General features: G+C 45.2%; 1 protein-coding gene and 1 long non-coding RNA gene across 2 annotated transcripts in view; both read left to right on the top strand.

Annotated features, from left to right (window-relative positions):
• The window catches only part of LOC135299814 (zinc finger protein 271-like), a 593,489-nt gene that overhangs the window by 204,049 nt on the left and 362,845 nt on the right, over window positions 1-26,595 (top strand). The gene's annotated exons all lie outside the window — the stretch shown is intronic.
• LOC135298388 (uncharacterized) lies at window positions 25-2,310 on the top strand. The gene is made up of 4 exons (XR_010360360.1): window positions 25-430; window positions 1,152-1,323; window positions 1,778-1,822; window positions 1,962-2,310. It is a non-coding gene; the product is annotated as an uncharacterized LOC135298388 (long non-coding RNA).

A 26,595-nucleotide genomic window follows, 5' to 3' on the forward strand; every position in this document is an offset into this window, starting at 1 on the left:
CTCTGGGGCAGCTGCGGCCTTTGGAGCAGGCGCGGCAGGGCCCCGGCTCACATTGCTCCGGGACCGCCCAAAATGGGGAAAGGCATCTGTGGTTTTCTTTTCAAAATTATCCTGCTAGTCAGGTGTATCAGGCCTGGCATGCATCCTTGGCACAAGTTGTTGTCTGTCCTACTACTGAATTTCAACTTGTTAGCAATTTACTGCTTGTCAAAATTAATCTCAGGGTGGTTTGAAGGAATTGATTCCAACGTGGAGGGAGTTTTTATCATCCAATAAGAACCAGACCTTAAGGCCCAGAGGAGCAGAAGCATTGGTGTGAGAGTGTTGGCAAGTGACATCTATTATTCTCATTGCCACTTCATCTTGGATTTGTATCATGAGCTTGATAAACCTCACACCTGCTGATTTGAGGGAGAAGGAAATGAAGAAGGTTTGACTCCCATCAGTGGCTTTGAGCATTAATGAGTTTTTCCCTCCTTAGGAGCTGATGTGCTTTGGGTATTCTTCTTGTAGTTTCTGACTTGTCTAGAGTTTGCTTTTGTGGCTTTGTTTCCTTTTGTGTATTAGAAATGCCTCAGTTCCCAGGTCAGTGATGTAACTTGCTCTCCACTAGAAGAATCAAATATTATCATTGACTCTGCTTTACCATTAGCAGAAAAGAATGTAGCTCAAAAATTCACTCATCTCCATAAATACATTCCTTTACAAAAATATTTTGCAGATGAATTTTTGCAGTCATATGTAACTCAATTAAGTTTTTCCTACAGAGGAAGAGATTATAATTTAGTTATGTCTTCTCTTCCTGAAGCTGCTGTGTTTGTTTTTCCTTTGACATTTGAAATGAGGGCACATAATTTCTAAATGTGCTCCACCTGCTCATGAAGGAAACCTCTACAATGTCAGCGATTTTGAACTAGAAATGGGCCACATAGAAATGTGGCAGATTCCCAGAGTTACCTGACTACATTCTCTTGATGCACATGAGCTTGAAAGCAAAAAGGCCAGAGCCACTGACTCAAAGCTTGGTTGTCTGTGTTTGAGATTTCACTGTGCTTGGTGTCAAATTATATGTGTGTTTTATGGATTAGAAACACACTCAAATGTTCTCTTAGAATTCACTCAGAGAAAAATGGTCTCATTTTTTCCTTTAGAAAATACAGAGCAATTGTCTCCTTGGAGCAACGCCAGCACTACAAGGACGACTTCAATGCAGAATATGAGGAATATTGGAATTTATATTTTAAGATTGACAAGATCATCAAGAAATTCAGACAATTTCAGGAGCAATGGAAGTCTCTGACTCCAGGCTCCAAAGCTTATCAGGTAAAGAAGGATAAAACCACGAAGACTGTGCTTCATCACAGCAGTGTTTTGGATTCCCTGGAGCTGCTCAGTGAGACAGAGGGAAACTGTGGAACTGGCAAATATGCTCAGACACTGCTTGGGCTGAGTCTGATTTTTGCAAGACCCTGCCCAAAAGCCCCTGTTTGAGCTGTCTATGAAGAAACAGTTGTCTATGAGAGATGTCCCAAGCAGAGTCTTAGAGCATGGACTCCTTCTGTTGCCTATTGAGAGGCTTAATTACAGATCTTGGGTGATGCTGGGAGATGGAGATTTATTTTGCAGAGCTCCCAGAAGAGTGGTGGCTCACAGAGAAGAAAATCTCTATAGAGTCAGACTGAATGTACTTTTAGTGTTTTACCAAAGCGTGCATTTTATGGTGCCAGTGAAACATTCTTCATGATTTGTTATTTTTGTTTCTTTGTTTTTCCTGCAGATGCTGCATTATCGAATCCTAGCAGATTATCAGCAGTTACAACAGGTACGTGTGACACCAGACCTGCAGGGCCATGGCAACTGCTAAGTTTGCCTCAAGGCATTTTTAAAGCAAAGGACATCAGATTCTAAGCTCTGCAGAAGTGTTTGCGTGCCCTGATTTTCTTTTGCTTTCTCCTTCAGAGGGTAGCCCCAGCTACTCTGAAATGAAGAGTGGGTGCCAGTACCTCCACAAGAAGCTGGCCCATATTCAGAGCCGCATTTCTGAATTTGACCAGCAGTGAGTGGAGTACTGGCACCAGACATCAGCTTCAGCATGGAAGATCTCTGAAATCAGGATTTTTCATTTCAACTAGAAGATTAGATTTTTTAGGATTCTTTAAATTAGTACAGAAGAGTAGGTTATCTTAGCACTGAGCAGTAGGTGATTTCTTATAAATGTAGGATTAGTTCAAAGAAGTTTAGTAAGTTTAAGTCAAAGTTGAAAGATGATAGTATTGAAATTTAACAATAAAGAAATCTCACTATTGGTAATTCCTTCTCTCCTTGTTGATTGTATCATTTGCATTGGGTTTCTTCTGGTCACTTGTTTTCTTCAAGTCCTAAGTTTGTCCACTGAAATAAATTGATCAGTAGAGGGTGGAAGCCCGCTACCTCTACTATGAAGTTGAGCTCATTTTAAGAAAAGATGGTAGTGGATGGAAATTCTTTATGATAAGTGTAGGGGTGGTTTTTGACCTTTCTTGTTAAATTCAAACTCTTTGCCAAAGTTGTCAAAGGCTTAGAAGTTGGACAAACCTGTCCCCAAATGACCTTGTTTTGGAGGGTTGCAGAGGAGTGCACATGGGCTGCTCTAAGCTGTCAGCTGAAGCAGCTCTCAGGACTGCTTGGAGATCATGGCCTCCCCTTGTCAGTGAGCCAGGAAAGATCCAGATCTCTGTAAGAGTTTTCTAAAACACTTGGAGTAATGTTGGAGGCAAGGTACTTCAATGGATTTTAAATGGAAATTCAGTTCAAGTGTCCCTATGGAAATGCTGTCAATTTCTTAGCATTTTTAAGACTAATCTGTCTCAAGCAGCCTTTCTAGAGAGACACAGATCTTGATTCCAGCACAAACCTATGGGGACTTTGATGTTTGAGACTTTTCCTAAGTTTCCTCCATGTATTCATTCAGCTGACATGGTAGAGCTGTTGCCAGCAAGGCTGTAAGCGTCTTTAGGGAAAGGATATGAAATTGATTGAGGGAGGATAATATTTGGGAACACTCAAAGGTGGCTATGAATGCCCCTTTCTTCCTTGCAGAGCATTCCACAAATTCCTCCATTGTCTCCAAGCCAATGATGTTGAGTCCCTGTACCTGAGAGCCCTTGGGGTGTTTTGTGATTGAACACCTGAGCCATTGTTGCCCTTCTGCTCTCCTTCAAGCCAAGTTCAAGAAAATGTCACCTCCTAAACCCTGAGACTTGGGTCCATTTTTGCCTTGCTCAGGGGTGCTCCTCCAGCTCTGCAGTGCAGCAGCCCCAGGGACGCTGCCGTGGGGGGCATGGGGTGAATTGTGCTGGGCTGCCTCCCCTGGGCTTGCTGGCTGCTGCTGCTTGACAGAGCGTGCCAGAGTGCTGCTGCCCAGGCTGGGCTGAGACTGAGGACTTTTCATGGTTACCCCTTCATGATATATCTTTCCCTTGATGGGATTTCTTCTAACTCACTCTAGACTGCATTAGAAAGTTTTATTTCCATGCTTAACAAATTGAGGCTTCAAATTCTCATCTATATTTTCCCCTCCAGTCCCTTATGTGTTGGGGCTGGCTTCCCTTGGGGACAGGTGTATCAATGTACTGATCCCATCCCCTTTTATTGCTGCAGGAGTGCTTAGGAACACTTCAAATGGTCCTTTCCACTTTTCTTTAGGTGGCTTGTTGCTGTGCTTTCTGACATAAGACACAGTCCCCAGGCTGATGAGGATGTACCTGAGTATCCAAAGTCACCAGGGTTGGTCACAGCAGAGACTTGTGGAAAAATGAGAGCACTTTCCAAGAAGATGATAAGGGACTGAAATTATCATTTCCTATCATATGATTTTCTCTAGAAAGCATTGGAACTTTATAGTGCCTTCCATAGAGCATTTCCTATGGGCTCACTTTTTCTTTAGAAGCCACTGGAATTCTGCACCTCAAGAGAGCAAGGGGAAGCACTGGTGGCCACTTCAGTGAGTTTTCCTGGCCACTTTTATTCATTTCTGCTTTTAGACTCTGATTTGTTCTCTCAGTCTTGCTGCTGGGAATGACCTCCATGGGCTGAGTAGGTCCCATTTAACTGGGAGTGTTTTAGATAACTTTTGTACAGTTTCAGCTCTGAAATGAGAATCTCTATGGATGACATTCCAAAAGGAATAAATGAATCCTAATCTTAGTAGTTTTTCTTTTATTACTACTTGAGGTAATTCTTTGAGTTGGTTTGTTTTTTGGTTTTTTGATTTTTATTTTTTTTACCTTTTTGTTTTGTTTTGGTTTTTTGGGTTTTTGTTTGTTTGTTTGTTTGTTTGGGTTTTTTGCTATTGTTGCTATTGTTGATTTTGGGTGGTGGTTTTGTTTTGGGTATTTTGTTTGTTTGTTTGTTTGTTTGTTTGTTTGGTTTGGTTTTGTATTTGAAAGTTTGTGGGGTTTTTTTGTTTTTCTGTTGGGGTTTTTTTGTGGCAAGGAAAAGCCTCTGGCCATACAGAAAATGGGTCCACAAACTGTAGAAGGGTTCCTGGCTGAACAAGGCCATGGCATTCTCCTGTGAGAATTGGAAAATCTGGTCTGCAGTTTACACAGTTACTCTGAAGACCATGTACTGTCCCCAGAACGAGACAGACCATGTACTGTCCTCCAACAGATACATCAAGGAAGAAGGAGCATTGTGCCCAGATGAAACCAAATGCCAAACACACACAAGTGGGAACTGCTAATTTGGCACACCTTAGCTAAAGATGCTTATGGTGTGACAGCCAATCAGTAATTAACATGCATGTGTGAATGCAGCTACTGAACCAAGGAGCATTAAGCATTAGTGGCCTGAGACAGTGTCTAGAGAAGGATAAATGTGCCAAAGTTGCTTAAAAAAGGGGAGCAGCATGTAGCCACATGGGCTGTGAGTGTCGTTCCTCGGCCAACTCTCCGTGGGACCCTCTTCCCTTTGGTGCCTGTGCACAGGGACTCTCTTTGCTGAAATGCAGTTCGCTGAAATGCAGTTCCCCTAAACGCGGAAGACTCCGAGCATCAGGTTCCCAGGCATAGCAGGAATCTATGGATGCACTAATGGAGCACTAACATTCTCACCCTGCTCTACTTACTTTACATTTGAATACAGGCTGGTAGAAGGAGAGATCTGGCTTTGATTTCTCCCCAAGTTACCTGTTGCACTTTCAGGTTAGGAGTACATGTAAAATGCAGCTAATCACTCTCTCTACCCATGAATATTCCACCAGTGGACTGACGTACAGAAACATCCTTTTTCTCTTTGTACCTTCCTAAGTGGTGCCATAATGAACAGAAGATTTGCAGAAATCACACAGAAAATCACCAAAACTGCTGAAATTAACACTCAATTCCATGAGAAAGGCTTCTGAGAAAATGCTTGACAGGATCACTGAACAAACTCAAGCTTGGAAGAGAAATATTCATTTTAGCACTGATCAAGGGGAAAGAAAAAGAAATGCTGTAAAAATTCCAAGTGGAAGATAAGGAGAAAGACAGGAAGCTGAGGAAGAGCAAGGCCCTGTCAGATGAGCTGTGGAAGGTAACTTTGTGCCCCAGCGCTGTCAGAGGACGTTCCCTGTCATTGGTGCAAGCAGCTGGAGACAGAAATACTGCTTGATCTGGGGGCCACAGTCTTGGTAAGTGCAGAGGTGGTTCAATAACGTGACATGAGGGAGTTCCCCCAGGGCAACTGGGATGCCTGAAAGAAGTGAACAGCTCACCACAGCCTGGCCTGCTCGGCTGCTTTTCCTTCTGACCCTCCTGGGGAGGCTCTGACATTTCCTCTTCCCTGATGGAAGTGCAGCTGCTGCCAAGGGAAACGTCCCCATACTGACTCAGTGTTCCCTTTGCTTCCCAGATGTCCCATCTGCTGTCCCTGTCCAGGAGAGCTGCTCTGCACGGGAGGAGGAGACCGAGGGAGAGCCTGGGAACATGGGGGGCTGCAATCCCTGCTGATCTGGTTCTGTTTATGGATGGGTAGAGTTAGACTTGGATAGTTACAAGTGTAGGGATATTTACATACATTGACTGATATTTGTGTAGGTATCTGTGTATGTATATTGTTATATTGATGCATGGATATTGATGGGTTTACACCTGTAGTTATATTTACATACTTGTACATTTTTGTAGCTGTGTAGTTCTATTGCTGGGGTTGTATGGATTTTTTTATTGATCCATTGATATTTGTATATTTATAGATATGTTTGTTATGTGTGTATTATAAGTCATATATGGAATGAAATACGTAATACATATTTACATCTATATATTCTTATGGATATATATGTATTTACTTCTACTTAAATATATATGGAGTTGCATAGTTCTAAAATTGTATTTATTTCGTTCTGGATCTGAGATTCTTTAGAGAGGGATATTGATATTCCTGTGCTGGGGTCGGCTGTTGCTTGTCTCTGCCCCAGCACGGGAAAAAGTGGTTCTGGGTAGGCCGCGCTCTTGAAGAAGGAGTCTGGACTCTTGCTTTTAGGTCTTCAGTCGAGTTTATTATTTCTTATCTACAAAGATTTTCTGTCTGTCCAGCCGAGGTCAGATCAGCAAGACAGCCAAAGGCACTCTCTCTCGCCCACGAGGCGGTTGTCTCTTTTATAATGAAAATTACGTATTCGATATTTACCTTTACTTCCCAATACTTTCTGCCCTTGTTGGCAAGTGTACTCTTTCTATGAACCAATCCACACATGCCAACATCATCTTGAACATGGATGCCAAGGAGAAGAAAGAAGAAGGACAGGGCACGCCCAAATTCCTCCATCTTGGGACTCCTGATCCATGTACAGAATTCTAGACCCCCCTGTACAATACATAAAACCCCCCTGTACAGTGCATTCTAACTTAAGTTCTAACAAGTGAATAACATCCCCTCACCATTCAGACATGAAATTCTCTCATCTCCTCACCTTCAGGTGTCATTTCTTTAAAAGGATCAAAGTCAAGCCACCAGGTACTTTTGGCAACATTCCAGGGCCTCCGAGCCCCCCAAGGGTTGTCTCGGTAGCTCTGGACATCCGGAGTGATGTACTGAGTTCCCACATTCCTGTATTTGTATATGGGCTGTACAGTTGTAGTAATATGTAAAAAATTTAATTGTTAAACTTCAATTCATATTTGTGTATAGTGAGTTGTAGAGTTGCAATAAACTAATTTTTTAAACTGAAGTTGATATTTGTATATATTTACAAAGCACAATTATCTCAAAAAGAATTAGATTTAAACTTAAATTGATATTTGCATGTTTATACATTGGCAGCACAAGTGTAGCAATTTAAAACAAATTTCATTTTTAAACTAAAGGGTTTTTTGCATATTTGTACATTACTAGTGCAGGTGTAGCTATCTGCAATAAATGTAATGATTCAATTGAAGGAACTGTAGATTTGTGCTACCCAAAGCCAGGAGCAGATGGAAATGCTGCAGGATTTGGGCCATGGAAATCCCCGGCCATGCCCAGCACAGGCCCCACCTGCACTCAGGCTGGGCAAGGGCAGCGCAGATTTGGGATGGCAGCAGAGCCACACGTTGGCTCAGAACTCGCTGCCAAGGCCTGCTGAGAAAACTCCGAGACTCCACTGAGAGCAGAACTCCAAGCAGGAGCCACCTGGGGAGGACAAATCCACCCCCCATCCCACGGGCAGCTCTTCAGGAAGAGCTCCAAGTGTCCCCCTGAAGCTCATCCCAGAGCCCAGAAGCCAACAGGGATCCTGAGCCAGCTCCGCTGCCTTTGGCAGCACTTGGGCAAATGAGCTGCAGCAAGGGGGAGGCAGCAGTGACTGTGACTGCTGCAGGCTGGGGATGAAGGAAGGGCCATGGACACAAGTGCTGAGATGCTCCAAAATCCAGAAAGAGGCTGGAGAACCGGGAAGGAACAAGTTCTGGCAAGCACTGAAATGATGGAAGCCCTTTGTGTGAAGTTCCCTGAAGGAACTACCAGGGATATGGATGCTATAATAAGTAGTACCAGAATACACAAATGCAGTAACACCAGGAGATGGTCTGTATGACCCACAGGCAATGGCTGAGAAAAAGACCAAGTCTATATTTTATATTTTCTGTTTATTATAGTATCTATATTAAAATATATAGTATGTAGTCTACAGATGACAAATTACATATATAATAAATTCATATGTGTTGTGTGATACATTTTGGTATATTTTGATAAATGTTTTTATTTTGTACAGATTTGATATATTCCTCCAACTTGGGAGAGTGAAGATGTACAGCAGTCCAAAACCTTCTGCCCACACAGCAATCAGCCCCGGCTGTGTGCATGCACACCCACCCACTGTGCTTGCTCTCCTCAGCACCTCGGGGCTGCTGTTTGCACAGAATTGGGATGAATTTAACTCAACAGAGCCACGAGTGGGGTGTCCAGCTTGTCATGAACACTCATGTGGCAAGGAACAACAGAGCTCTCAAATCACATCATCACAGGTCCTTTCATTCCTGCTGGGCACTGAGGAACTCCTAAAAGCACAAAGACACAGAGAAGAGGTGGAAAAAATTGGCATCATGCTACTGCTGGTATCCTCATGGAGGAAAATCTGCTGGGTTTCTTAAGGTCAAAGCTTTCCAAAAACTAGGAAAACTGCTCAGCACCATGAGCCCAATTGTGAGAGGTTTCCTTGACTTGGCAAAGCTGGGATGTTAACAGTGGACTCTGTCCTTGGCTCAAATCACCTGCCCTCACCTGCAGACAAAAGCACCACCACCAGCAGTAGCTACATCAGTCCATTTTATCAAAAAGCTGTGTTAAATAGGGGAGACAAAAGGAAAACATATCAGACACTATGGATTAATGACAGGACCCTGTGAAACAGTTGCAAAGCAAAGGGCAGCAGCTTCTCTCTGGGACACTCCCTGTGCTCCAGGGCAGTCGGGCTGTCCAGCTGCCCAGGACCCGGCGCTGCGCAGGCTCTGCAGAGCTGCACAGCGGGGAGGCAGCTTCGGGCACCTCAGCCCCTGGCCAGGAGTGGCTTCGTGCTCTGGACGGCTCCCTGTGGGCAAATGCAGGCTGCTGGCCTTCTGCTCTTGGCCCTAGCCTGGCCTTGCAGGGCTAATCCTCTTCCCTGTCTCAAATGTGCTAAAGACAGACTTGTTTGTTTCCAGCTCTGCACAGCAATGATTTGCACCACAAAATACTGAAGGACTGAAGCCTGAACTTCAGACCCTGCCTGAAGCCTCAACAACAGGACCTGAGCCAAAGCTGCCCTCTAGGTGACCCTTCCAACCAAATGTGCTGTGTATCTGCTCCTTAACCAAGTATTGCTATCAAAAGGATCAATGCATCCATTCACTGGGGAAACACGTCTGCACCTTTCTGCATTAGGAAAATGGACAAGGCCACACCTGGCCCTGGCTCCTCCTTGAGCCCTGGGCAGGCTCGGGCAGAAAACCAAGAGGAGAATGAAATCAGATGTCCCCCAGAAGAAGCTCTGTCACGTTGCCTGTCCAGCACTGTCAAAGCCGGGCTGCTCTCACAGCGCACTCGGAAGCCTCGTGGCCAGCAAAGGTGGAGGCTCTGCAGGATTTCCCAGTTCCCGGCCGTGGCTCTCCAGGGCTTGGCTGGGACAGCTTCCTCCAGCTGATGTGCCGCTCTGGATGAAGGGGAAAGCATTGGGGTATCTGCTGATGTATCTTTCTTAACCACTAGAGGCAACCTTTTGTAATAATGCTGGGGTGCATTGCTTGGCTTCTCCTTTTCTGACTCTTTCTTGCACTTTTGCATTGCAGTAAATGACACTATTCCTCCAGCTGGTGTCTGTGTCTGCCTCTCCGACCCTCCCCACTATCAAAACAAACACACAGCCACTTTAGCACCAGACCTGCCTCTCTGCCAGCCCTTCTCTTGGAAAAATCCCTGATGGCCATCTCTGCAAAGGAAATTCTCACTTGGCAACTTCCTTTTCTGCAGGCAGCTGAGAAAAGGAGCCACTCCCAGCTCTGGACACCTCTGGAAACCAGCTGCTTTCAGCAGTCACAGCCCTGAAATATCAACCTCCTTCCTTAACCTGCCACTGGGAGCTCCCACCAAGAGGCCTTTTGTCCAAGGATGCCCACAGAAGAGCTCGAGGAGGGAGCAATTTGGAACACAACTCCTCCAGAGTTTAAACCTGCCTTTATCTAATGAGTACACACCGACCTGTCCCAAAGAAAAAGCAGGCAGGAAAGAGAAGCTGCTCTCCCACAACAGCAAACTCTCTGCTTTCTTCTGTTCCAGCTGGAGAGTGGAAAACATGGCCTACACCTCAGTGTGGGAAGGAACCTGGGAATTGGCCTCATCTGGGAGCCTAGCAGAGAGAAGTTTCCTAAAGACATGGAAAAGATTCTCTGGAAGCAAAAGATTATGGCAATAATTCTGCAAGGAAAAAAACCCAAAAAACCAAACCAAACCAAAACAAAAAAAACCACCAAACAAACAACAACAACAACAAAAAAAACCCTAAAAAAACCACCAAACAAAAACAGAGTAATTGAAGCATTTCAAGAAGTTCCCAGACTGAAATTTGTGCCCCAACATGACAGCCTCAAAGTCTCTGTGGCGAGTCAGGAAGCTCAGGAATGAATCTGCAGGGCTTGGATAAACATCATTGGTGTGCGTCCCCCAGAGCACAAGCAGCTCCTCAACAAGACTTCAAGGCTGAGGGACAAAGCTTCCCCCTTCAGCCCTCCACTGTGGAGGATTTTGTGAACAGCTGGCTAGCTGACAAAGGTCACACTGATATAATACCGTTAGTTAAGGATGAAGGAGATGGGTATAGGAGCCAGCAGTCAGTGTCCAAACCTGGCAAGGGCACTGTGCCCTTGGTGCAACATCAGGATGGGGGAGAGGATGGTTAGTTAGAAATATGAAGAAAAGATGTGGACAGCTGCAACATAGTAGCCACAAGAATGCTAAGGTAGGTGTAGTTACCTGATAAGTAACTAACCAATGATGAGCTCGCCTTTTGCAATATGTATTGGCCTCATTAGCACCAATATAAATGTATGTGCCTATCAATAAAGTTTTGAGATTTGCTGATCACTCATATTGAGTGCCGCATTTCTTCCACCGATTACCACAAATGGTGACCCTGGACGTGAAACCGGTAACGGCAACCACGGTGGATCAGTGAACGAGTTCGGGTCCTACAGCAGCAAGGACGGCGAATAAGCATTGCTGAAAAAGGGAAAGGTGCCGTGCCCTGGGTGACCTTATAGAAGAGCCCGGCCAATATGTGCTGCCGAGACCTTGAAGGGCTGCAAAAACGTTGATGTTCTCAAAAATGGAAATGGAAAGGCAAGCAGAATATGATTTATTTACTTGCTTTTTAAAAAAGCATCAGGTTAAGGACATAGATTTGCAGAACGAGCTCCCACAGTTGTTAGCTTACGGGTATGCACAAGGAGTTTCTCAAAATCCTTATACAGTACATGAATTAACAGAGTGGCATAAGTTCGGGACCAGGAGTGCGACAGGGGCCGCGGGAGAGCCCGGGGCAGACGCGGCGGCGAGAACGCGTGTGGCAGTGGTGGCATGCTCGGTGCCGGCGGCGGTTACGCGCACCGCGGGTCCAGTGACGCGCACGGTGACAAAAACTCACACGGCAGCTGTCCGTGGAGAAAGCGCACAGATCGCGAGGGAAGTGCCAGCCAGGGCCGGGCCAGCCAAGGTGAGACGCGGGGGCCGAATACACGGCAGCGACAAGCGCAGTGCCAGTGATAGCGGCGCGGACGTGCACCAGTAACACGAAACCCGAAAGCTGGAGCTGGGAGGGCTTTTTCACTTTTTGCAAGCGCACAAGAGCACCAGCGGTGTGGGACATTCTCCTGCTGGCTGTGGGTGTTGGCGCAGAGCCAGGGGGAACCAGCCCGAGCGGAGATCCAGGCAGAGCGGAGCCCAAAGGAGACCGGGGCTGCGCGGGTCCGGGCGAGGGCATTCCTCTCCACACCCCCGAGGTGGCACAGGCTGAGGCTGTGCTGGAGCAGGTGGAGACGGGGCGGGAGCTGACATTCCTCAAGGCACCGCCCTGTCACAGCTGCCAGGCAACCACAGCAGCCAGCCCATCGCAGCAATTCAAACAAGTGTCTGAGAAAAAACAGGTCAGGAATTTTCTTCAAGATCAGGATGGAAAACTTCTGAAAATTCACACAGTGCTTTATCCAGCTTTTTATAAAAAAAAAAAAAAAAAGGGCAACTCCACAGAAAATGCAGCAGATGTTTCACGGGGCACTTCACCCAACTGTTCCACAGGCTTTACAGTTAGTTTACCGTTTTGTGGTTTTTTTGTAAATGTGTTTGCTTTTTTAAAAGTGGTAGAGTATTTGGGTTTGATGGCTTAAAGTTTGATGACTTCATTGCCTTTCCCTTACCTGAGGCAGGAACAACCTTTTAAGGGAACAGAATCTAAATAAACTTCCTAGTTTCTGTTTGGACTACATGTGAGAAGATTTAAACTGTAATATTTCTGTATACTATGGTCTTTATGGTCTTTGCTCTCTTCTATTCATTAAGAGATGGCATTAGATAAATGGATGTAAATGTGTGAATTGTTTTTGTACTGTCCTTATTTTAAGTGAAATTATTTGTGTTTGAAATTATCTGTCATCTTTCTCAGTTTTGTTTTAAAATATCTCTGCGAACTGTCCAGCTTTACCAGCCTGTTATCCTTCAGTTAATGATTGTTGTCAATCAGTAAGAAATCTCAGTGTAACAAAATGCCACCTGGATTCATCAAAAAAACCAAAAAAAACAACAAAAAGCAACAAAACAAAATTAAAAAAAAAAAAGGGGGAACTGCTTTTATTATAAAAAATTATTCCCTGGGAAACAAAATGTCGTGTAAAGATGAAAGTATTAGTAAAGATTTAATTACTCAAGGTGTCTTGGAAGACAAAGCATTTGGGAAAGGTGAATCAGATCCTGTTGTGGGGTCATCAGTCGATTCCCCAATGATTCAAAGTTTTAAGAATTATTTATATTAAGTTTATAACCTTTGTTATTTTCGGTTTTTGTAAGTAATGCTGATAGATAGCGATTGTTGTTAATACTAGATGAATACTTTGGGAAGGTTGTCTTAACCCCTTCAAGCACTTCTTGTTAGGGAGTTTTCAGATTTTTGTGATGAGAGTTGTTGTTGGTGTGTTGTTGTGGTGTTTGCAGCTGGCTTTCATGTGTTTTTCTATTTTTTTTGTGTGATCACCTGCAAGACACGTGTCTCTTCAAGATCCTGTCTTTTTATTTCGTAACTATTTAGATGTTTCTGAGGGTTTTTATCCAAATTGCCAGTTTTGTGGTTCTTTTATTATTATTACAGAAATACTCCAGCAGAGAATTCAAGAAGTGTGCTGTGTTTAGAAAATCTCTGTCTTGACAGAAACTTCAGAAGGATTCAATTATTTGCTGGTTTGATTGGTTTGTAACCCTAAGGTTTCTTGTTTATAACAGCTGTTTTTAAAAGTCCTGTTTAAAAAATGTGTTAAGTGATACTCACCAATTAGAGTTCGGGCTCTGGCCAAGCTCTGAATCTATTTGGATAGAGTGACTGACAATCGACCCAGATGTTTTCTGCATCAAATAGTATTCAAGTCCTTTTGACTTGGCGATTTGACCATCTATGATGGCTGAGCCATTTTCAGAGGTAATTTGGAGAACCATGAATCCGGACATGATTTCCCCAATTCTCTGTCATTTTAAGGTTTATCAGCTGTCACAGACTCTGGGATAAGAGTTCAGTGTTGTAGTGTTTGGTAATTTTCTGATCTTGTATGTGTTGTTGATGGTGTGTATTATCTGAATTTATTCCTAATTACTCTTATCTTAACATTTCTCTATGTAACATTGCAAAATGAAACCAGGACCCATTCTTCACCTCTAGGATTTTGAGAAAATTCTTCAGTCCTGCGGGGACATGGGATTTGTTTGTGTTTTAACAGGTGCAAAGTCCAGATGGATTTCAATGAAGAATGTGAAACTCTATCAAGAGCAAGAGAAATGTTGACCATTCAACAAGCAAAGAAGACAGACAGATATTGGACTGTGTGACACAGGGCAGTGTCCGGAGACGAGACCTTAACCTCCCTATACAGCTGACAGTTTGGTGTGGAACTAAATACTTACTAGGTGCACTTACTCAGCAAAACAGAAAAACGGGGGAGGCGTGGGCCTTGGAATGGATATCTCCTCCACTTCAACAGCATAAAACCCTCTTTCAAAAAATCGAAATTTTGGCTGATTTCATCAAGGAGGGTTGTGAACGGACACTACAGATCATGGGAAAGGAGCCTGCTCAGATACGGGTACCAATGAAGAAAGATACATTGACCTGGTACCTGATAAACAGTATGGAATTACAAGAGGCACTGTTAGGAGCCGGAAGTGTGATCGCCACTGATGATGTCCCCAATATACCGTTGAATTGGGTAGGGCAATGGGGTTGGACTCAATGCCCAAAAAGGTCACAGAAACCCCTGTCAGGATGCCATAACAGCCTACACAGATGCAGGAAGAAAATCCAGAATTGCTGCAGTGACCTGGCAGGAAAAGGGACAATGGCACCATCAGATTCTCCAGGCCTCCGAATTGGATACTTTACAAACCATGGAGTTATTGGCTGTTGTTTGGGCCATGATGCATTTTTCTGGGCCCCTCAATATAGTGACAGATTCTTTGTACGTTGCTGGAGTATGCGAGCGAATAGAAGATGCCTCTATAAAAGAGGTTCAAAACAGGAGGTTACATGAGCTGTTTATACAGTTACAGAGGGCAATTAAGCTGAGGAAGTATCCTTTCTCTGTCATTCATATCAGAAGTCATAAGTGGGATATTGGTCTAGGAAAGGGTAATGCCTGAGCAGATAAGCTAGTCTCAATCACACATGTGACTCCAATTCCCAGGCAGACTATGGCCAGAGGGGCACACTCCATGTTTCACCAAAATGCAAAAGGCCTCCATAGAGAATTTCAGATATCTCTGGAAGAGGCACGGGCAATAGTCAAAGCCTGTCCCATATGTAGTCATCATAACGGGGGCTGCGGGTTAGGTCTAGGAGTTAACCCCAGAGGGCTGAATACAAATGAGACCTGGCAAATGGATGTCACACATGTTGCTGAGTTTGGAAGGATAAAGTATGTGCATGTTACTGTAGACACCTGTAGTCATTTTATATGGGCCACAGCACAAACTGGTGAGAAAGCAGGGCACGTGGAGAGGCATCTTAGTAGCTGCTTTGCAGTAATGGGAGTGCCACGGCGTATTAAGACAGACAATGGGCCTGCCTACTGCAGCAAAAGAATAAAGCAGTTCATGCAAATGTGGGGGATAGAACACGTGACAGGCATCCCTAATTCCCCGACGGGACAAGTGATGGTAGAAAGAGCTAATGGTACCCTGAAAAGATATCTAGGTAAATACAAAGATATTAGAGAGCCGCAAGAAAGGTTGCTAAAGTGTCTATTTGTCTTAAAGCACCTGTGTGTTTTTGGGGAAAGCAAAGTTCCTGCTGTAATTCATCATTATGTAACAGAGAAAGATAGTGTGAGGCAGGATGTATGGGTAAAATACAGAGATCCCAAGACAGGACAATGGCAAGGTCCTGCTAAGGTATAATACTGGTGCCGTGGATATCTTTGTGTTTCTACCCCTACAGGATCCTTGTGGGTAGCTGCTAAATGGACCCCAGCAGCCGTGTTAGATGGAACCAGACCCCAGACAACTGAGCGAAGAGGACCGTCGGCGAGTGGAGGCAAAGCTGCTGATCACCATTCGACCGATACTTCTCAAGCTGAAAGGACACTGTAGCTTTGCCATTGACCGAGCGATTGATCGGTGTCAATCTCTAGACAATATACTAAGCCTGCTTCCATCGCTTCATACGTTTTATCGTAGAAGGCCTAAGAGATTAGCTTGCATTAAGTGTCAAAATACTCAGTGTGCTGCATGGATATTGCCTTTTTGCGGGGCTTGTCAGCAAACTAAGTGGGTGCTTCAGTCCCAGTTACCTGAGCTGTGGTGCAGAAGCTGTGCATTTTATTGGCAGTGGGATTCCTGGCAAGTAGAACTCCAGGCCTTTACAGGGTTACCTGGCCACCAAGGGTTACAGCTGTATGAGTCCCCAGAACAGAAAATTCTCGCATGGTTTAGGTGGGAAACCCAGCACTTTGCCAAACACGCTTTACAGCAATCTCAATTGTGTATCTTACTGTCTAAGTGTGGTTGGGGTATTCCCCTCTCCCAGTTAGATGTAGTAAGTCCGATTCTGGGGGATCAAGATCCCAACCAAGCGTAGGACGATTGTTTAAGGGCTCTAAAAAGATTAAGTCTGGGCAGCTCGAGAAAGAAAAAGGGGAAAGGAGAGAAGAGACTTTCTTAACAGTTTGTGGGCAACCTGTTAATTTCCCAAATGTCTGGATGGTTCAAAACAGCGCCCAGGAAAATCAGGGTGATGTGGCAGACTTATGCTGCTGTTTTACTCATATTTACCCTCTTAATAGACAGCCCAGACATTGCCAAAGGAGTGAGAACCCATCAAGCATGGGCCCCACCTCAGCCCAAGACTAATATTTGGATCACCATGGCAAATTTAACTAACCAGGAGGCTATTTGCTTGTCATTATCTTCTCCCGGCAATCCATTTACCGCCTGTTTGATTGGACTACCGGCAGATCCCTGGCCATGCCCATCAAAAATACCCACCTGCAAAACCAATGACGCCAGGGTCAGTGTAGATAACTGGGACCAATGGATTTCTCATTTTCCTATAGCACCGCAGGAACCCCAAGATTTGGAACTGTTAGGCTCAGTGATAGTGGATGCATGCCTTAGGTTTAAGCATAAAAGTCAGCTGCCAGCCAAAAACTATTCTACTATTGTAACTTCTAGCATGGCCATTTACCGTAATGCAACAACTTGGTGCAATTATACCACAAAGAGGGTGTCAATCTCATCAAATGACCCTATTCAATTACCAGCAGGTTACTTTTTAATATGTGGTGACTGTGCTTGGCCCAGCGTCCCATCGATGCTGAACGGGGGGCCATGTACAATTGCACGGTTGTCTCTACTCACACCCAATACGTCAATGATCCTTAATATGAGCCACCGCTATCATAGAATTAAAAGAATGGCCCCTGCATTTACTGCTGACTGCAAAGATGATGTAAAACTTTGGTCCCCAGGGGCCATAGTGGCAGCATCCTTTTTGGCTCCAGGGGTATCAGCAGCAGGTGCCCATGCCATTTTAAACAAGCTACGATGCTGGCTTGCTAAACAAACTAATGCCACTTCTTTGGCACTTTCTAGCTTTTTGCTTGATGTTGAATCTATTCTCCATGCAACGCTTCAGAATAGAGCTGCAATTGACTTCCTTTTACTGGCACAAGGCCATGGTTGTGAGGAATTTGAGGGCATGCATTGCATGAACCTCTCTGATCATTCCCAGTCCATCCACTCCCAGCTCTCTGAGTTGCGAAGGTTAATTGGAAACTTACAGGTAGAATCGGGCTCCGGTATTGATGAATGGCTCAAATCTTTAGGCTTGGGATCATGGTTGCGCTCTATTCTTAGAGTCATCATTATAGTAGGCATTATAGCTTTGTTAGTAGTGTTAGTTTTGCCTTGTTTTTGCATGTGCTTACAGAACATGGTTCAAAGAATGATACTTGCTGCATCTAATCAGACTATGCTTGTGCAACAGAAAAACAGGGGAAGTGTGGAGGATTTTGTGAACAGCTGGCTAGCTGACAAAGGTCACACTGATATAATACCGTTAGTTAAGCAAGAAGGAGACGAGGATAGGAGTCAGCAGTCAGTTTCTAAACCTGGCAAGGGCACTGTGTCCTTGGTGCAACATCAGGATGGGGGAGAGGATGGTTAGTTAGAAATATGAAGAAAAGATGTGGACAGCTGCAACAGAGTAGTCACAAGAATGCTAAGGTAGGCGCAGTTAGCTGATAAGTAACTAACCAATAATGAGCTCACCTTTTGCAATATGTATTAGCCTCATTAATACCAATATAAATGTATGTGCCTATCAATAAAGTTTTGAGATTTGCTGATCACTCATACTGAGTGCCGCATTTCTTCCGCCGATTACCACAAGCTGGCAGATATGGAAGCAAAAGAAGCAGTGAAAAATGAGGTAATAACTGAGGCAGCCCTGGTTCCAGATGGGCAAATTTCCCTCAAAATACAACAAATTAGACAAAAAAATTGATCTATGAGCAGAAAGGAGCCTATAACCAAAAGGGATAGGCCATCACAGAGGGAAAATTTGTTATACCTTCTGACTTATTATGATCTCCAATAAGGGAGAAACATCAGAAAACACATAGGGAAATTGACGCCCTACATATCTAAATGAAAGGATCATTGACAGAAATTTACGAGCCGCTATCACCCAAGTGACTCCACAACGTGACCTTTGCCTCCAGACCAATCCCAGGAATATTCCCAAACCAAAACATGGCCAGATTGGAAAAGACCATGGACCTGGGCAACAATGGCAAATCGATTTCACAGAATTGCCAAGAAAAGGGGAGTGTAAGTTTTTACTAGTACTAACAGATACCTTTTCAGGGTGGCCAGAAGCATTCCCCACCAGGACTTGTAAAGCTCAGGAGGTAACTAAGGCATTGGTACAGGAAATCATACCATGCTTTGGAGTCCTGGTCACAATCTCCTCGGATAGAGGACCACATTTCATCACAAAATTAGTGCAACAAGTTAGCCAGTACTTGGGCATAGACTAGGAACTTCACACCCCATATAACCCACCATCAAGTGGTCAGATAGAGAAAATGAATCATTTGATCGAACAACAAGTTACACAACTGGGACAAGAGGCTAATTTGCCATGGCATCAATCCCTCCCATTAGCGCTGCTGCAGATTTGGACCAAACCCAGGACTAAGAAATAGCTAAGTCCCTTTGAATTGCTTTATGGGAGACCATACACGGTGCAGAAGGGAACTTCTGCCCAGGACGTATCGTTATGTGATCGCTCTGACCAAACAGCTTAGAGCAATTGAAAAATATGTGGCTGGAACTCGGGGTACAGGGCTCGATGCACCAGTATATGATGTGCAGGCTGGAGACTATGTATATGTTAAGTCTCTAAGAGAGAAGGCCCTGGAACCACAATGGGAGGGACCATACCAAGTGCTCCTTACTACCGTCACTGCAATCAAGACTAAGGAACAAAGTGCTTGGATCCACCACAGCCGTGTTAAGAAAGTTCCAGAAGCCCCTTGGAGAATAACACCGGGTGATGGTAAACTGAAACTGAAACTTACCCGCACAAAATGAATGCATCATGGTGGGGGGGGATTTGCGCTGAAGTGTTGTTCACAATCATCGCTGTCATCCAAAAATTAGAAAGTACTCCTAGCCAGAACAATGCTGAATGGCCTTGGTCCCAAGCCCTTACTCAATAGACCAGATCCATGGGAAAACCTTCCCATTTAAAAGGTTTAAACCTAACAACTGTGGTCATGTGCAAAAAAAGCAAATATAAAAAATGCTGCAGTGGCAGAAACAGAGGTTGTGGTCACTTCAAGGGACCATGGCAGAGGTAATTAAGATAGGGTGTAGAATGATTATAGGGACTACCTATAGTAAAGTAACCCAAATCAGTGTAAATAAGCACTGGAAGATTTGCAAGCGTCCAAATGAATTGGACTGTTGGCACAACTTCACATTAAGACAAACTGTCGACATGGTTTGCCTCTGGGCCTGCAACACTATTGGGCTGTCTTTCAAATTGAAAATAAGTGCTATAGCTAAGCCTGTTACAACCCACCCCAGCACTCAAGGACAAACCCAAAATACGCCATTTAAGCTTGAACCTACAGTTTATCAAATTGGCCCATACATAATAAGGAATACGGGTCAACAACAACTGTTATTTAATCCAGAATTATGACATGTCAAACTGGTAATGCAAACTACTATCTCGACAGTTCAGCCAGCTTGTTCCCCCTTCATAAGGTCATCCTTCGAGGGATGGACAAGATGGCTGCAAAAACAAGCGCACTTCAGAGACAGAATGCAAAGGAATTTAACCATTATGTTAGGGACTGGACTAGGGGTTTTGAATAGGATTGACTCAGAAATATTAATGAACAAATTAGCTGTAGCAGCTAGCCATCCAATAAAATTAAAACAGCCTTTACAGTCATCTCTTTTGACATTGGGAAATAGTCAGTGGCAAGTCTCGAGGGTGCTGCCGAAATGGAGAGATATTGAAGATCAAGACCATAGCTTGCTAGCAGACACATTAAAGGGGGCACAGGATAACATATCTTTAGCCCTCAGCTATATACAAACACAATTATGGGTACAGTCAACAGCTGCTTTAACCATAAGAGAAGGAAGTGAAGGGGTGTTTCCCACTGAAGTGCAAAAGGTTGTCTGGGGCAGTGCTACAGACATTGAGAAAGATTTCCAGTCTTGGTGGGCCATGGTAATTTTACATATAATCCCCCCACTAACACAGCTCCAGCCTTCGTGCTCACTCTGCGTAATGGCACAGTTCACGCTATTCACGCCATTGCTGCCTTAGGGCTCAGTCACGAGCAGCCAGCATTATACCCCTCAGAATACAGGGTATGGGCTTGGAAAATCCAGGGGAGATGGCAAACCGTAAACTTGGAACTTTGCATTGCTCAAGAACAACAGGGATTCGTCTGTGACAGTAATGTGATTAGTGCTCAAGACATATGCCTTGACAATGACCAAGGCATTTGCCACTTTGAGATCCACCCAGAGACCAACCAATAAACGGTACTAGTGTATGTAGGTGATGGCTGTGTGTGTTTAAGGACTGTGTGTGATGTCATAGAAATTGAAAAGAACAAGGTTGCCGGGGTCAGGATTTTCACCCGCTGGACCCTGGCTAGATATTTCTCTTCACCAGATAGAAGGATGGCAGCTCGAGTCCTGGATAATTTCAACTGATTTATTGCAGGGCCCAAAAAGGATAGGAAAACACGGAGGGTAGGCTGAGGGACACACGGTGGACTGGAGAGACAGCAGGGATGGTAACAACCAGCAGCGGGACACCAGGGCGAGTGCGAGATCTCTGGGGAAAGTTACAGATTTTGTGCACAGCTACATGGAGGGGGATGGGAGGGGAAAAGTTTTCACAGGAGCAACTAATGAAAGATACAAAGGGTACAGGATGAGTGGGATGGGGAAGGGAGTACAGCATTTGAACCATGGGAAAGGAATGAATTTTCCCTGACTTAGACAATGGTGCTTTCCCAGGGCATTCCTGAGATAGCTTTCTCACCCATGACCCCCACATCTCCCCCTTCTTTCTTTATTAAATAAATTTTTCCAAGTGACTTTTCTATTACTCTTTTGAAACAACTCAGGGCAACCATTATCATAAAAATGACAACTTAAATCCACACCAAATTTTTGAAAATTGGTACAAGCCACCTGGGGTTGGTTTCAAATTTGCTGAGTGCTGGCATGTGGGGAGGTGCTTTTAGATGTTAAATTAAAATAGCACAGACCAGCAAAGTCCTGACAGCTGTGACCGTGTGCCAGAAGGAGAAAATCAATGGCAGCTCTATTTTGTAGGGTGGCGTGCCTGGTGGTTTCTTCTTCCGTGAGCAGATCTGACAGGGCTGCGGAGGCAGCTTTGGCCTGACAGCTGAGCCAACACCCCAGGTGGGAAATTTCACCCAGAGAGAGAGAGAGCCTTTGCAGCTGCGTACCAAGGTAGAAAAATGGACGCAGAGACTCTTTTGCATTCTCTCCAATCATAAATTTTGTCATCACAATTTGGGTCGAATTGACTGTAAGATCTCTTTTTGCGTGCCAATCATTCTTGATTCTGCCAATTTATAATTTGTGATGTGTTTGGGGTGAGGACAGTCAGCTGTCCGAGGCTGCAGGGACCTCCTTTGATCTTTGATGGGATCCCTGCCCACACTCTGTCACCGCAGATAAGAAACACGCCTCTCGGTGACACTCTGGGACCATCACTGGACTCAGGTGGTGTGCTAGAGGTATAGTTGCACCATGTGGCTGAATTATGCTTTCTGCTATTGGGTGTTACATATTTCTGAGTTATTGTGCCTGAGACTGCAGAGTCATGCCAAATGGGTGTGTTTTGTAGACAGAACAACCTAACACAGTATGTAGCTGGAGCAGAGCCCAAGAGATCTAACTCCTGACACTCCTGTCTGGCATGTGGTATAATCTTTGTCTAGGTGTCCCAGGTATCAACTGGATTTGGTTTCTTCCCCGCATAGGGATAATCTTTTTGTGACAGGCATTCCCACCAGGCACGTAGATAGAGGATTGTCCACGCTGCCCATTGACAAGCAGATCTTATCTTGTTTCAGAGTTTTTGCCAGAGTCAGCCATACATCTTCTGTCGGTTGTTGCACCATGCACCCTTCTGCTGTCCACGGATGGAGCAGAATGATGATTGCAGTGAAAAGCACTCGTTTGAATTTCATTCTTTCCAGGGGGCCTTCCAGGGTGATTCTGCTGTAGCAAATAGCAAGAGAAACATATGACATTAAATTTCTGTACACTCTTTTCAGTCACTCTCCTCACCCTCCCCCTTTTCTAATAATAATAGGACACAAGCAGGAAAGAGAAGTGTGGGGACTAGTGGGATGGATTGGGGGCAAGGTATGTGGGAAAAGGGATAGGGATAGTTGGGGAGGAAAGGAGGGGTTCTGCAGCAAGGTATGACAGTGGAAAATATTTTTTTGTGATGAGAGTTCATGCTACAATGTTGGGAATTCTGGTCTTCTTGTTCCGACGCTTCCAAGCGACTGCATCTGCTGCGGTGTCTGGCTGATCAGATGCATCTTGGCTTTTCCTGGGTGGGTCAGCAGGCTGATTTGCATCCTGGTAGGGTTTGACAAAGTGGCCTGGAATCCAGTTCGGCCCTGTTTCTGTTGAAACACACACGTACCCTTGGCCCCAGGTTATTAGTGGAAAAGGACCTTTAATTTGGTGGGACTCAGGGTCTCTGATGAGCACAGGTGGGTGTTCTTTGAGATGGGCAAATATGTTGTTATGCAAATGCCAAAGGATTGGAGGATTTGGCTCTTTTGAATGGCAGTTAAGAAAAGTGAGCACATATAGTGCTTTGCAGAGTCTTTCTTGAGGTGTCATTAAAAGGGCAGAATCTTTTTGTAAACTTAACAGGTTGTTAATTTCTTTGTGTGTGCCTTCTATTATTGATTGTCCCTGAGAGTTGTGAGGAATGCCGGTGTGATGGTGATTTCCCCAAGCTGAGAGAAAATTTTGAAATGCTTTGGAGGTGTAACTTGGTTCATTATCTGTCTTAATCTTTTTTGGAACTCCTAGGGTAGCAAAGGCCATGTTAAAGTGCTTGGTGACATCTTTGGCTTTCTCTCCTACATGCAGAGATGCAAAGATTGCACCAGAAAATGTATGTATACATACGTGAATATATTTTAATTTCCCAAAAAGTGGGTAATGAGTAATGTCTGACTGCCACAGGTTAAATGCATTCAGTCCCCTAGGATTGATACCTGTTAATACTGTTGGAAGGGCACGGGATTGGCAATTTGGACATGTGGCTACAATGGCACGGGCTTGTTCTTGTGACAATTTCAACTGACGTGCCAGGGCTGGCGCGTTTTGGTGGTAGAACATGAGGCTCAATTGTGCTTGTTTAAAAATGTCAGGTAAAGTTGGTGAAGTAATTGTGGTGGTGACTGTCATTGCCAATGCATCTGCCCTCTGGTTCCCCTCAGTAAGGAAGCCAGGCATGTCGGTGTGGGATCTTACATGTAGAATATGATAGGGTTGCTCTCGATGAGAGATGAGCCAGATTAATTCTGAAAGCAAGGAAAACAGCTGTTTGTTTTGCACGTCTTTGAGCAGAGCATGCTCTGCTCCATCAGCTATCCCGGCAACATAAGATGAATCAGTCACTAAGTTAAATGGTTGCTGGAATATCCTGAAGGCCCTCACAACTGCAAAAAGCTCTGCAATCTGGGGGGAACCTTCGATGGTCTGAACATCAGCTTCCCACTTTTGAGTGTTCAGGTCTTTCCAGGTAAATACCGATCTGTGGGACCTGCCAGACCCATCAGTGAACACTGTGACAGCGCCTTTAATAGGAAGATGACTTTGGAAAGTTTTTGGAACTAAATGGAATGAATCTTTGAATAATTTGTGCTTTGGGTAGTGAATTGAGACTTTCCCGAGATAGCTATCTAAAGCAATTTGGATGTTTTCATTTGTTTTTAATAAGGCGTCCAATTGATCTAACTTCAAAGGCAGGTAAATGCATGAGGGATCACAGCCTGCGAGGCTTCGGAGGCGATGGTGACTTTTGGCAATTAATTTTGCTAGCAACTCTGATGGTGTATACACTGTTTTCGCAGGCTGATGTGGGAGAAATAACCACTCGAGTATGATGAGTGAGTCTTTCTGTGTCGTGTCCCACTGAAATAGGAGCCCATGAAAGTGTGGGCACTTACCCAGGATGACAAATTCAATCGGAAGGTTTTTTCTGACATGTTGAGCCTGTCGTGTCCTCATTGCCTCTGCTACTTTCTGCAATGTTTCCTCTGCCTCTGGTGTCAGGGTCCGTGGGGCTGTGGGGTCGGTGTCTTTCTTCAGCAAGGAGAACAGTGGAGCCAGCTCTTGCCTTGTCAAGCCGAGCAAAGGCCGGACCCAAGTGATGATCCCACAAATGCGTCTGATGGGAGGGGCCACTGATCCACCCACACTGGAACATTGGTTTTCCAATTCAATGGTGGGGAAGTTTGCTCTGCAGTGGCCCATGCTAAAAATCCCACTTGGGGTCAGGGATATCAAGGTGGGCACCCCACTGGGATAAAACATCCCTGCCTAATAGAGAGATATTGGATGACACGACAAATGGTCAGATGGTGGAGACTTGCCCCTCGGGCCCCTCTACGCTTACCAGATGAGATCTTCTCATGGAATTGACAGCTCCACCAACACCGGAGATTGTGCCACAAGGGGACACCAGCGCCCAGTCGCGGGGCCACTTTGCTCTGGGGAGGATAGTAACGTCCACTCCTGTGTCAGCCATGAGAGGAAGTTCAATGGATTTCCCATTTTTGGAAATACAAGAATCAATCAGGGGTTTGTCTTTACAAATCTAGTGACATGCAAACACATCAAAATTTGAATCAGGTTCAACCTCTGAATCCTGGCCGGGTAAAATTAACATTTGTGCAAAAGGTGCAAATTTCAACAATGTAAATGGTGGATTGTAACAAACAACTGCCACAGTAATTTCATTGCCTGGATTTACAGTCACAACTTCTGGTAATATACTTATCTGATCTGGAGTGTGTTCACTGTCCCCAAACAGCAGGACTGTAGTTGGTTGAGGGTGGAAAGGGGGCTCAAGGTACCCAGCTGGAACTCAAACTAGATCTTCGTCGGGGAAAAGTAGATGGACAGAACTTACTAACATTGGTCGGAGGCTTTGGGGAAAGTTCCGGGTTCTGCGGAAGAACCGGAGTCTGTCCTCATGACTGCGGTCCTCTGCGAGGAGCCTGTTGGGGCGGGGGACTCCTGGATGGCTGGCAGCTGAGGTGGGCTTTGCAGGCAAGGCCGGTAATTTGCTGTTGTCGCGCGGCGTGGCCCCATGCTCTGCTAAGCATTTCCCTGGGTCGGCTCATAATATTGCTGCTGAAAGTTGTATGTGGGCCGATAGGGCTGTTGGAAAGGAGGAGGCCTAGGAGGTGGAACATAGTTAATAAATTGCCCAACAGGAAGGTGAGGACAGTCTTTCTGGAAATGTCCAAGTTGGGCACAGTAAAAGCAACGGACATTGCTAATGTTTGTCATGGCTTCCCCCACTCCCTTACTCACTGCAAAAGACACCAGGGCCAGCACTTTGGGGACAGAGGCTCCTGTTCTGGGTGGTGGCAGTATGTCCCTAGCAACAAGCTGATAATGCAGCTGTGGCAGGGATGTTGGACATGGCTTGGGGATGGCTGATGAGAGGCGCAGGTACAGGTACAGGTCTCCCTGATGGAAATCTTTGGCCGATCTTGTGAAGCTGCAGAGATGCTCCTGTGGAGAGAGGAGGTGGCTGAGGCCCCAGCTGCCAGTGGCACACAGGGACCCTCGTGCACAGCAGGGCCCCGAGCTGGCAAGGCTCCCCAGCACGGCTGGAGCTGCTGGCACAGCTGGGCCCAGCTGGACAGCTGCCCCTCAAGGCCCCGGCCAGCAGGGCACGGCTCTGGGCAGGGTCCCTGGCCAGGAGCGGGCCCCAGAGCGCCTCTGCCTTTCAAGGGCAACCTCGGCCCTGCTCTTTCTCCTCCCCACCTCCCTCTGCCTCTGCCCCGTGCCCCTGGGGCTGCTCTTGGCCACAACTGCTAATCCGTGATTGTTCTCTCAGGAAAGGGACATGGAGAAGCTGCCTCCAGCATGCAGCATGATCTTCACACTGTGACTGGCAAGGACTTCCAGTCAATCCATCTCTCAATCCCAGTGTCCATGGGAGCACAGTTCAGAAGCGTTTCCATGCTGTGCTGGCTTGCCCACGTGCTTTAGGGAAGTGGGCATTGCAAGGAGCTCCTTCCTCAGTGGGAGCAG

The sequence above is a fragment of the Passer domesticus genome, chromosome 4 (assembly GCF_036417665.1).
Source record: "Passer domesticus isolate bPasDom1 chromosome 4, bPasDom1.hap1, whole genome shotgun sequence".
Classification (NCBI taxonomy): domain Eukaryota; kingdom Metazoa; phylum Chordata; class Aves; order Passeriformes; family Passeridae; genus Passer; species Passer domesticus.